The sequence below is a fragment of the Felis catus genome, chromosome D4 (assembly GCF_018350175.1).
Source record: "Felis catus isolate Fca126 chromosome D4, F.catus_Fca126_mat1.0, whole genome shotgun sequence".
Lineage (NCBI taxonomy): Eukaryota > Metazoa > Chordata > Mammalia > Carnivora > Felidae > Felis > Felis catus.
In genome coordinates, this window is record NC_058380.1 from 17,770,664 (window position 1) to 17,784,202 (window position 13,539).

Sequence of the window (13,539 nt, forward strand, 5' to 3'; positions counted from 1 at the left end):
GAAAAACAAAAACAAAAACAGATGGTCGTGCTTCCCAAGTCTTATGGCCAAGGATGTCTCCACCCATGGGAAATCAAAGCACTGGAAAAACCCACCAGCGTTCCCTCTGTGATTTCTTCCTTAGCTCAGCAAACAGTCACTTCCTTGGTTTATCCTGAGCCTAAATCCAGAGGCTCCCATCTGAAAATGACATAAAATTATTTCCCTCCCCTTTCCTTCCTCCTAGAGCTGGCTTTTCTGCTTTCCCTTACATGTGTGGGGCTGGAGAATGGCTGAATTCCCAAGTATCACTTTTCTGAAAGAGTAGTTAATGCGGCCGTTCCTTCTGGAAACCCGTACTGGGTACCTGCTCTGGGCAAGGCACCACGAGGCTGCTTGTGGGGGCGGGAGAAAGTCCTAGAGGCTGCCCTCACCCCCACTGCGGGACCGCCACGAAATCCAGGCGTAATCCTCAAAGGCTAGCCCTTCGTGTCCCTTGTCATCCTGTGCCTTCCCTCACCTGGACACCGCGCTGCTAAGCGTCCTACCGAACGACGTCCCTGGGAAGTGTGCTTCGCAGGTGCCATGGTTTTGACGGCCCTTCCTCAAGTGGCCGAGACTCGGTAGGGTTTCTGGGACCGTGGTCCAGGCCGGCTGCCAGCCCCAATGTGCCAGAGTGGAACCCCCTGGAGGAGGGGGTGGTGCCTAGAGAGAATTGCTGCGAATTGCCCGCGGGAGCAGTAAATGCATCAGATTCCCATGAACTTGACACAACAGACTGGGGGGGGGGGGGGGTTGGGGAGGGGGTGGCCGCTGGGCCATCCAGAACACACAGCAGGAAAGAAGGCAGCTTGATGGGACAGACTTGCAGCTCCCGGGTCTTCACGCTGAAAATGTGTCAGGGTTGATGACAGTGATGAAAACGTGTTTTCTCCCTCCTTCCTGAAGCCTCGGCCCCGGGGCTCCTGTAATTGACTGTGGTGGGTATGAATTACGAGTTCAGGGAGCCGGAGGCCCGGTGGAGTGACTTGGCACCCGTCTGCTGTGACATGCGGGCCGCCAAGGAGCTGGGAGCGGGCTCCGCCTCGCCCTCGAGGGGGGCAGGCGGCCGCTGCGGCCGGTGCCCTCATCCATCGGGTCCAGCTCCAGACGTTTCTGCGCGCTGACCTGCGGGTTTTGTCAAGCACCACCTTGCTGGAAGCCTCATCCGTGGTTTCCGAGGTGAGGGAGCAGGCCCGAGATTGAGAAAACATTCGGTTTGCTTCAGGCAACTGGATCGAGGTGAGAAGATGCCAATCCCTTTCCCGTCTGGCCCAGGGATTTTTGGACGGTATTTTTCCCTGAGGCTCAAAGGCATGCTTCTCCCCCACCCTGACCAAAGTAGCTGTTTGCTAAATATTTCAGAGGGTGATGATGGTGTTTAAGAGCTGCCACAATTCCAGTGTTTTCGTTGCAAAACACCCCTGCCCTCCCTGCCAACTATAAGGTTAGAGTTCTGGGGGGAAAAAAAAAGGAATATAATAGAAACCCAAGTCAGAGACCCGTTCTGAAGATTGACCTTTCTCCTATCTCTCTGCTCTCTGGGACTCCACCATGGCGGGGAGCAGGGGGGGGTCTTTATTCTCCCCACCGGTGACTTTGCACATTTACTGACTTACGGATTTTCGAGCTCATTTCAGATGAACCATTTAGATGAACCTCGAGAATGTAGAGTGCTTATGCACACTTGATGCATTTGCTCCTAAAATTGCATATTTATCTCCTAGCAGCAGGAGGAAGAAAACACATTGACTTTTTTTTGGGGGGGGGGGCGGGTTATTTATTTATTTTGAGAGAGAGCGATAGAGTGTGTGCGCATGTGCGTGGGCAGGGGAGGGGCAGAAAGAGAGAGGGAGAGAGAGAGAATCCCAAGCAGGCTCCAAGCTCAGCTTGGAGTCCAGCTCAGGGCTTGATCTCACGAACTGCGAGATCATGACCTGAGCCAAAATGAAGAGTCAGACGCTTAGCCGACGGAGCCACCCACGTGCCCCAAAACCTTGACTTCTAATCCACCCCCTACATTTGACTCATAGCTCTATAGAGCTCACCAGCATCATAATCGATAGTTTCTTGATCTCTGAGATTTGAAATCTTGACAATGACGAGATTTCAAAGAGAGAGGTTAAATATCAGAAGCTACCGGAATATTGAGAATGCCTCACGTTGGGGAAAAAAAAAAAGGATTAAATTGAGGATATTAAAACTTTACGTGTCCAGTTCTGAAGTTATGGACTCCCCCTCCCACCCCCTCAGATTTTTTTTCACTGTGATCAAAATTGGAGCAGTAGGGCCCATGGAAATTGAGAGGCAAATGCTGTTGTTATTTATATTGAAATAGCGAGGAGAATAAGACCATATGTGCACTGGAGCCGAATTAGTCACTAGGGGAGAGTATTTCCCCCCCCATGTGAATATAACTTTCACGATCGCTGTTTGTGAGCCATGGAATGAAGGGGCAAGAAGCTGACATACTTTTGAGATTTAGCAGATCACCCCATGTCCTCTGTGTGGAGAAATAATGAGATTGACGCCCTTTCCTTTGCCAGCATTTGCCCCTTTTCATATTAATCTCAGCTGAATTGAACAATTTCTCCCCTCTCTACAAAATAATGCTCGTCTTTGTATCCACTTGCTATGCAAGGGCATCCAATTTTTGCGAGTACGGGTCTGGGAATATCTTGAACGATTGATACACAGGGTTGCAGGACTGGTCAAAGAGAACCAAAATCCATCGAGTGATTAACACTTAGTTTTAAGGTAAAATGGCATTCTTTCAGACGTCTCAAACGTTACTAAGGCAGAATGAGATGTAACTTACTTTACATGTCGAATAGATTTTATTCCGTTGCCCTGGCTTTCGAAATGCTTAGAGGAAGATTATTCAAAAAACAAACACATATAGAATGAAGTCATGCCACTGTATTTTTAGTGCAGTGATAATCTTGATCCCAGAGTGAAGCTGGAGGGAATTATGTGCTGTTCGAGTTTAATCCCTGAATTAAGATTGCATTTAATCAAAAGTGTGACTTTAACCCTGGGTGGCATTTAGACATGTAGGATTAATTTTAGATACTTCAGAATTCTATTTCCTTTTCAAACTTTCAAGCAATCAAAATCGTTTTCAAGTTTCCTCTCATTGCTTAAATTAATTATCCTAAAGTTTAAAATAGAAAAAAAACTGAAATCCAAGTTAGAATACGCAAGATTCTTTGGAAATAATCTTGCCGTTCACCAAGGATTCTAATGAATTCACATGACCAGTTTTTCGTTTTAATAACCGCATCCCATGTGCTGGGTGCATCTGTGCACATGTGCGTGCACACACACTTTTTTTTTTTTTTAACAGAAATTGAATTCTGTTTTACCCATTGGAAAACATTTTGGCATGAGTAGGAATAGGAAGCTTTCTCCCCCCGCCCGAAAGAACAAATTCGACTTGTCTCAAGAAACAAATGCATTACCTTTGAGACAAATATGAAATACGTATCTTGCCTTCAAGGGATTTTAAGAATGTTTAGAGAGTGACCCATCAATGGGAAAATTAACCTGAAATCTGCTAAGATGAACTTTCCTAGAAAGACAAGATAAAGCAAAAATAATATATTGTTATTGAAAGTCCGGAAGAAACTGTTGCTAATGGGTATTATTACTAGTGGCCAGGATGGGCAAAGCCTTCATTGAAATGCTTAAAAACAAGTTTTCTTTAAGGAACGATGTCCTAGCATTTTTTTTCTTATCAGTTTGCCACCTTTTCTTACTTACCTTTGAGTTAGTTGGTTTCCAGTCCTTTGCTTGGTCTTTATATTTCCCCCTCCATGACTGCTCTTAAAATCGCACTTGGTCTGCGGTGTGCCTTGACTGTGGATGAGTCCTTGACCATTAAAATGTTGGCGATGCTCTTTGTCACTGGGAGAATGTATCACTAGCACCGTGGGACCCATCGACTTTATTTAGCCTTTGGTCCTTGCCGGTTCTGAACTGATTGCCGGTATCTGCTGTCACGTTCCAGGTTCTCGACCCATGTCGACAGTTCCTTAATTCTTCTGCGTTTATCCACATTAATTGTGGACACTGATTTTGTTGCTTCTGAGATTTAGACTGGGTGAGGTGGGGGAAACGATCCCATCTCTGTAGATCTATAGAGCAGTAGGTTCCACGTTTTATGCCTTTACCCTTCCCTTATGCTTGACTGCTTTGTACTTGGGACCCTTTCTATCCCAGAAAGCATGTAATAATTTCTCTGGTGTTTAGATTACATTGAACTTGGGGGTTTTGATGTAACGGTTGAACGGTCAGAATCTACGTCAGAGCACCTTACTGGACAAGTTTATAGGAACTAACTAGTCCCTAGATATAGGCGAGAGGGTCCGCTGCTGAGGGCCTTGTTTAGCCTTCTTTCAGCTGAGTTTGTTCCCATCAGCTGAGAAACTGGTGGGGCCTTGGGGACATGCCCACCTTGAACGTGTGTTTTCTTCGAGATCATATTTTTGCCACCGACAAGCCCAGAACTAGTTGACCAGATTACCATAGACATCTGTGGCCTATGGACGAGCTGTAGACAAAAGTACAGACTTCTGGTCACCCTAGGGATTTTTGTATTAACGATTCACGTTGCCTATAGTATTTTCTTCTGAGTCATTTATATGGCTGGGTCCTTATTATTCAGAATTCTGTCAAAGAGGCCTTTCTTGACCACCTTACCTAGAAGAGCCCCCTCTGTCAAAATCTCCATTATCTTGTGTTACTTATTTTTTGCACCATGAGAAAATGGTACACAATCTTTTATTTACTTGCATGCTTATGGTCCATCTTCAACTAGAATGGAAACTGCCTGAAGGTGAGGTGGGAAATTGGTTATTTTGTTCGATGCCATTCTGCAGCATCCAGAACAGTGCCCGCCTCGTAGTAGTACTTTATATAGTATTTTGAGACTGGAGAGACAAATGAACGCAAGGCCCTTGAGGGTGGGGCGTAAATTTTACTGCTTTAGTTGGATGCAACTGTGTGTATTTCCTGTTCACACATCATCTTCTCAGAAGTGAGGAGGAAAAAAAAAAAAAAACGGAGAGCAAGTTAGGAAATTAAACATTTAGAAGTTAGAATAACAGTGGAATAGTTTAAGGTGAGAAATAGAACTTTATTTTTTATTTATTTATTTATTTATTTATTTTAACGTTTATTTTATTTTTGAGATAGAGAGAGGCAGAGCATGCACAGGGGAGGGGCAGAGAGAGAGGGAGACACAGAATCGGAAACAGGGTCCAGGCTCCGAGCTGTCAGCACAGAGCCTGACGCGGGGCTCGAACTCACGGACCGTGAGATCGTGACCCGAGCCGAAGTCGGACGCTTAACCGACCGAGCCACCCAGGCACCCCAAGAAATAGGACTTTAATTCTTTGAAAGTAAGTAATGCAGTTGGACCAATAATACCATGAGTTTTCCACCAAACAAAGGAGCATGGGATTAAATCGTGGCACACTTCTAGGAGTTTGGTTCTGTGGGAGAAAGCCGACTAATGGTAAAATGTTTCGGCACTTAAAGTTTTTCACTTGGGCCTGTATTGTCTTCGATTACACTGTTCTGAGTGCATATAAGGTATTTATTTCCTTATCAGTGACCTTCCAGAAATGGTGTGGTTCCTCGTATTCCCGAGTAGATGATTCTCTAATATAAGCCTTTGATGTTGGCAGTCATTAAAGAGGATTCCAGGTACCTGTCCCAAGCACATTGAGTGACATCCCTCCATCAGATAAGCAGTAATGCTTATCTTGTTCACAAGTAGCTCTCTGGAATATGCAGACTTCAAACAATTGGACTCGTTCTTTTTAATTTTTTTTTTAACGTTTTATTTTTATTTTTGGGACAGAGAGAGACAGAGCATGAACGGGGGAGGGGCAGAGAGAGAGGGAGACACAGAATCGGAAGCAGGCTCCAGGCTCCGAGCCATCAGCCCAGAGCCCGACGCGGGGCTCGAACTCACGGACCCCGAGATCGTGACCTGAGTCGAAGTCGGACGCTTAACCAACTGAGCCACCCAGGCGCCCTGGACTCGTTCTTTTTAAAGCGTGACTCCAATCAAAAAATAATGTCAACATTGAGTAACTCACTAATGACCAGTTTAGTTACTAACTGGAGTAAGGTTTCAAGACTAGAATACCCTCCTCTGAACACATACTTTTATGAGATCCTTTGAATCACCGGTTAACTCTGTTTTGTGGCTCAGAGTTCTAGAAAACTCTGAGATATGTCGGCTTCAGATTTTGGAGCCTGAGAGCAGCTTGACAGCACGATATTGTCTTTATCCACCCTTCTTTTCCACAATGAACAAGCACGTAGCCGTGATGCATTTAACTGACACTTTTTTTTTTTTTTTAAATCAAGGCAGCTCTGCATGTTTTGTTTTCAAAGTCAGAGAAGAAAAAGGAGGGGAGAATTCTCTACGTGCTTTTTTCCCCGCTATTTTGTTGACGGTACCCAAAAAAAGGATACGAAATATGGAATGCCACGTATTTTCTTTCCTGGCAACTGCTTCGTCAGATCATGAAAGGAATAATATAATTTACTACACTCCTTTCTAAATATTAATCTCCCTTCTTCACGGAATGACTTAAGATCATTTATCAACTAGAGCGCCTATTCACCTCTATGGCACATAGCACAAGCGTTTTATTCCCAGTCAAATCAGAAAATAGAATATACAGATAAAATCTCAAAGCTAGAAGGAGACGAGAGGGCATATTTTGTCTGCCCTGTCTCATTGTTCATATAAAAGTGTCCATGAAGATTTTGCAAGGTCACACCGATGGCTGGTGGCAAATCCAACATTATTAACCAAGTTTCCCACATTCCAGTCACTTCTATTTGCTATTTATCCACCTTTTTTAAAAAATACCTTTCACGTTAAAACATACTACAAAGCCACCCGAGATGCTTTTTGTATACTGTTTTTCGCATTTCTTAAAAAAAACCCAAAACGCATGTTGTGACTTACGCAGGCAGTCACATTTGAAATCACTGGATTATAGGATAGTAATCAACCAATGGAACCTATTAAATTGAAAGAAATTTTAAATTGTTGGTAGGGGCGCCTGGGTGGCTCAGTCGGTTAAGCGTCCGACTTCAGCCCGGGTCACGATCTCGTGGTTCGTGAGTTCGAGCCCCGCGTCGGGCTCTGTGCTGACAGCTCAGAGCCTGGAGCCTGTTTCAGATTCTGTGTCTCCCTCTCTCTCTGCCCCTCCCCCGTTCATGCTCTATCTCTCTCTGTCTCAAAAATAAATAAATGTTAAAAAAATTTTATAAATTGTTGGTATAGGTAACATATTCATGTAGTACAAAAGGTAACAAAGTTGAAGGGCACGCAGTAAGGGTCTCCCCACTACGTCTGTATCCCAATCATTTATATCCCAGGAAGCAACCAGTGTTCATCGAAGAGTTTTCTGTGTGATCACTTCAGATAAAGGCAACAATTGTAGTACTCTTCATAGACTGTCCTTTCTCTTTCTTTCTTTCTTTTCTTTCTTTCTTTCTTTCTTTTCTTTCTTTCTCTCTTTCTCTCTCTCTCTCTCTCTTTTCCTTTCTTTCTTTCTTTCTTTCTCTCTTTCTCTCTCTCTCTCTCTTTCGTTTCACTTTAAGCTGGATCATGGAGATTGTTCTCTATTTTACCTAATAGAATCTGTTACATTCTCTTTTATGGTTGCGTTGTACTTCATCGTGTTGATATGTCATTGCTTAGTAATCTCTCTCCGTACACATCCAGGTTGTTTACAGCTGGAAGTTATTACTTACAGTGCTTCAGTAAATAGCCCCCTTGCATCTTTGCATGCGTAAATAAGGATGTAGGGTCAATTCCTAAAAGCGGAATTACTTCTTGTCGAATTCTCGTAGATATTGTCCACTTATGCTCCATCGAGTTGGACAGGTTTACGTTCCCATCATTGTGATAGGAGAATGAGGATTGTATCATGACCTCCCTAGTCATTGGATGTTACCAATCTTCACGTTGTTTATATCCGAAAGGTGAAAAAGTGATATCTTGGCGTCATTTTCATTTACTTTGTCTTTATCTGCGTGAGGCTAGACATATTTTTATGTGTTTAAAAACTCGATTTATCTTTTCAGGATTACTGTACTCCTGTCCTTGCCTGTTTTCCTGCTGAATTTTTCTCTTACTGATTGGAGAAACTTTTTGTATATTAGGGACATAGCCTCTTGTCCCTGGTAGGAGCTGGAAACTCCCTGTTTGTCTTCTGCCTTGCTTTTGAAGGGTTGGTTGTTTTTTTTTTTTTTTTTTTTGTCGTGCCAGATTTATTTTTTACTTTGTTAAATGTGTCACTTTTTCTAAATCCCCTTTCTGATTTGCATCATACTTAAGCATCTTCCACTCTAAGATTATTTTTTTTAAATCTCCTGTATTTCTCAGGACGCGTTGATGGTTGCATTTGTTTAATTTTACATTTAATATCATTCAGTTGAAATTATCCTGATGTAAGATGTTAGACTGATTTCACTTACAAAGTAATCTGGTTTCCCCCGCATGATTTAGGATGGCACCCTTGACATATACTATATTCTTATATATTTAGGGTTGACTTCTTGACTTTCCATTCCATTCCATGGAAATCTGTAGACATTTGCTCCCAGTATATATTTCAATCCTTAGTTTTAATCTATTTTATTTATTTATTTATTTATTTATTTACTTACTTATTTATTATTTTAGTGTGTGTGTCTATTTATTTTTGAGAGAGAGAGAGACAGAGCACAAGCAGATGAGGGGCAGAGGGTGAGGAAGACACAGAATCCAAAGCAGGCTCCAGGCTCTGAGCTGGCAGCACAGAGCCAGATGCGGGGCTTGAACTCGCAAACGGGAGAGATCATGACCTGAGCTGAAGTCGGATGCTTACCTGACTGAGCCACCCAGGCGCCCTGAATGAGACATCTTTTTAAATTTCATCTTCATGGAGGCATAATCAACATATAAAATTCTAAGATATTTATTTATTTATTTATTCATTCATTTTAAGTTTATTGATTTACTTTGAGAGAGTGAGTAAGCAGGGAAGGGGCAGAGAGAGAGAGAGAGGGAGAGAGAGTATCCCCAGCAGGCTCTGTGCTGTCAATGCAGAGCCCAATGTGCGGCTCAGACCCATGAAATGTGAGTTCATGACCTGAGCCGAGATCAAGAGTCAGACGCTTAACCAACTGAGCCACCCAGGCGCCCCAAAAGTGTACGATATTTGAAATGTACATTATAGTTGTACGTAAGCGATGAATCGTGGGGTCTACCCCCAAAACCAAGAGCACGCTGTTTACATTGTATGTTAGCTAACTTGACAATAAACTATGTATATAGTGAAACAAAAATAAAGTATACGTTGTAGTGATTATATGATCATCTATAGGTAAAATGTAACGATTCCCTCCATTGAGTTAATTAACATATTCATCACCATATATATGTATACATATCCATGTTTTTTTGGTAAGAACACTTAAGTTCTACTTTTTTAGCGAATTTCTGTTGTATGATACAGTGTTATCAACTACTATTACATTCAATCTTCGGTCATACATTAGATCCTGAGGCCTTGTTCATCTTACAGTTGAATGTTTGTACCCTTTTACTAACCCGCCCTATGTCCCTTACCCCTCAGCCTCTGGCAACCGTTTTTCCGCTGTTTCTACAAGTCTGGCTTTTTTTTTTTTTTTTTTTTTGAGTCCACATATAAGTGATGCCTTGCAGTATTTATCTTTCTTGTGATATCATAGCTTTTGATTAATATTGATATAAAAGTCACATCACGTATATTCATATAGCTTCTTTTTTTACCCTATTTCAGAAAGTTGTTAAATTTCAAACTAATGAGACAGGATTTCAGCTGAGATGTCGGGCGGGGGGATTGCCCAGAATTATCACTGAACGTGCTTTGCCTGACGAGTAAAATCTGATGAAAGAGAACATCTTTCGGCAACGATGCTGAAGCAGTGGATGCCTAGATCCACTTGGACCATATAGGGAGACGAGGTCTGTGGGTGGAGGAAGGGACTGTCCTTATAACCTGGAGCACACGTATGTTGAAGTTCATGGAGGATACACTGATGATCTCAAAGGTCCTGTGGTTTTTACAGTCTGGATGAACTGTAGTTCCTTAATATAAGAAATCGAGCTTTCAGAAGTTACACCAGGGAGGGAGAGCACAGGGTTTTCCTTGTTTCCTGGGCTGACCATAATTTTATGAAAATGAATTTCGAAGTATCTTTTCTGTGCATTGAGGCTTCTTGGCAAAAAGTGCAGTCTGTGTAATGCATTACCTCTGAGCTTTTTCTTAAAGGGCTTAAGGGCAGACATACGGATAATGGTTTAAAAATAGAAATATGGTCTTTCCAGTCATAGAAGTCTTCTGATCCAAGAGGTGTTCTTCCCACTTTCCAAAAAATGTAGGGCTATATACTCATACTCCTAGATACCAAGACAAAATACATGGCATCTGACGCTAAAAAAAAACAACCCACTGTACTTTTCTTGAATATTTCAGCCCTGTGATCAGACAGTGACTTAAAGCCCCATCTCGATGCCAACTCGCTGTGTCACCTTCTAGCCACCGCGCCCTATAACTAAGCACTTTTGTTTGGTAAAATTACAGAAGAGATGCTGTTTGGTAAGATACGTGGTTCTATTTTAGTGCCTGTAGTTCATCTAGGAACATGGCTGGCACTTGGTTTCCTCACATAACTCCTTCCACATTTGTCCATTTGTGTTTGTGTGTGCATTTAGGGCAAGTGCACACTCCCAGTGTCATTGTAGAAACAGTGATACACACCCCCCTGCCCCGAACAGACTTGTTCTGATCTCTGGTATTCTATTTGCAACCACGCTGGGGGATCTGACCCCTTCTGGTTTATGGACACCTACAGGTGGCAATTGAGAATTTATGGAGGTTCTGTTAGGAAAGACCACTGCCGATGGAGGGTTCGTTTGGAGAGAGTTCCATCTAAATTTTTTTTTTAACGTTTATTTATTTTTGAGACAGAGAGAGACAGAGCATGAACAGGGGAGGGGTAGAGAGAGAGGGAGACACAGAATCTGAAACGGGCTCCAGGCTCTGAGCCGTCAGCACAGAGCCCGACGCGGGGCTCGAACTCACGGACCGCGAGATCGTGACCTGGCTGAAGTCGGACGCCCAACCGACTGAGCCACCCAGGCGCCCCAGAGAGAGTTCCATCTAAACGGATCTGCGGCCTTCTTTCCCCTAGCATACGCATGTGTACTGATCTAGTCTTGCTGCGATGTGACTTGGGCGGTAAGACTAAGGATCGCGGATTTAATTTGCATAATCAGATTTTTCACAAATGGCCTGATTAACAGAGTGCTAGATGTCATTCATGGAGACGACTACATTTTTATGAAGTGGAAAACTGTGGAATGCTTGCTAACTATTTCTTGGTAAAATGTAAGTCCTTCAAAGCCAAAGACTATTTTTACCCATCTTTATATTCCCAGCACAGCGTCTGGTGCAGAAGAGACACTTAATGCTTTTTGAATGAACAAGTGGGTGAATGAGACTCATTCCTTAGAAAGATTGTTTGAAACGAAGAGATTAAAATGTTTCCTGGAAATAGAAACAGTGCATGCACGCCCATGCTGGCTGCTCTACTTTGATTGAGAAAGAGATCGATTTTTTCCCTGTATTGTTCGAAATCCAGCCGCTTAAAAATTACCCTCTTCGTTAAAAAAAAAAAAAAAACAAGTACACACATTTTTAACGCCGCATTAGTTTCGATGTGACTTCTAAAGAGCAGTCTCTTGAGTCAAAGATAAAACAAGATCCCTGTTAGCATCCCTGATAACCGTTGTTTAAAGACAACTGTTTCTTTAAAGTTTAAAGAAATGCACACAATCTCTTCTGTCCAGTGTACAAGGTATGATGTTGGGGATGTGTGTGGGAGTAGAATGTGCCAGTGCCGGAGGGTCCCCTTAGTCTACATGAATTGAAACAGGAACAGGAAAACCTTTCCTTTTGGAGAATATTACTTTTCACGTATTAGCTTTTTTTCCTGGACTGATCATTTTGCCTGAATTACCTGTCGGAGAAGGCACACGTATGATGCTTAGCTGGGCTCCTTGTCATAAACGGATTTTATATTTATTTAGGAGGCTGTGTAATTCTGTCTGCCTTGTTAGTGCTATCACTAGGAATTCACTATTCGAATCATCTTACATACCAATAGCCTCGTTGAATAGATTTTCTCAGTGGGAGAGTCATAGAAATTTATTAGTTTGGCTATTGGCCTTCGTACCTTGTTTATAACCGTGCACCTTGAGCCTGGTAATCAGTACCTTCGTATCTCCTCCAGAGATCTTTAATCAAGTAGGCAAAAGTGGTTTTGAAATCTTTACTGAATGGGTGCAAACGGAATCACCAGTGCACCACAAAGTCTCCCTCCCCTCGATTTTTAATCCCTTTGTGGAGAGAAGGGATAAATGGTAGAACAGAACATTTTGGAGTATTATGGCTAAATAAGCTATGGCCAGGGGAGATCAAACAAAGGAGAATTTAGGAACAACTTGTAGAATGCCACCCGGGCTGATAATGCATTTGAGATGCACCATTCAAAAGGGAAATTGTTGGGGCGCCTGGGTGGCTCAGTCGGTTGAGCGTCCGACTTCGGCTCAGGTCACGATCTCGCGGTCCGTGAGTTCGAGCCCCGCGTCAGGCTCTGCGCTGATGGCTCAGAGCCTGGAGCCTGCTTCCGATTCTGTGTCTCCCTCTCTCTCTGCCCCTCCCCTGTTCATGCTCTGTCTCTCTCTGTCTCAAAAATAAATAAATGTTAAAAAAAATTTTTTAAAAATAAAAAAAAACAAGGGAAATTGTTTATTTTTATGTTGCCATAATGATTACCTGTTTTAAATAACACCCCCATGCGACCCCTGGGTGGCGCAGTCGGTGAAGCACCTGACTTCAGCTCAGGTCGTGATCTCGTGGTTCGTGGGTTCAAGTCCCGCGTCGGGCTCTGTACTGATGGCTCAGAGCCTGGAGCCTGCTTTGGCTTCTGTGTCTCCTGCTGTCTGTGCTCCTCCCTCGCTCGCACTCTGTCTCTCTCTGTCTCTCTCTCTCTCTCCCTCAAAAACTAAACAAACATTTAAAAAAAACACCTCCATAATGTAGTTCTTCCATTTAGGTTACCATACTGTATTCAACTCAAAAGTTCTCAGTTGCCTTGTTGAAGCAAACGTTGTGGCTAAATATTTAAGACTTTCCCAAGTGTGGGGAGTTTGAATGTGAGCTGGCACGGAGCCTCTCTGGCTCAGGAAATTGAGCGATTTCTCTAATTGTGTGCCAGAGACCCGTCTAGGGCTTTGGTTTTCTGATTCCCCGAATATTGCTGTTTCTACTCCGCTATGTTGTAGGAAGCCATTTCTTTAAAAGGAAAAAAAAAATGTGATCCTAGAGGATTTGATCCCAGGATAATGTTAAAATTTGCCGTGCCATCCCAGAGCATTAAAAACATTTGATGTGTCGT

General features: G+C 43.0%; 1 protein-coding gene across 8 annotated transcripts in view; it reads left to right on the forward strand.

Annotated features, from left to right (window-relative positions):
- PCSK5 (proprotein convertase subtilisin/kexin type 5) overlaps positions 1-13,539 on the forward strand; it is a 461,238-nt gene that overhangs the window by 76,025 nt on the left and 371,674 nt on the right. The window lies entirely within an intron of this gene.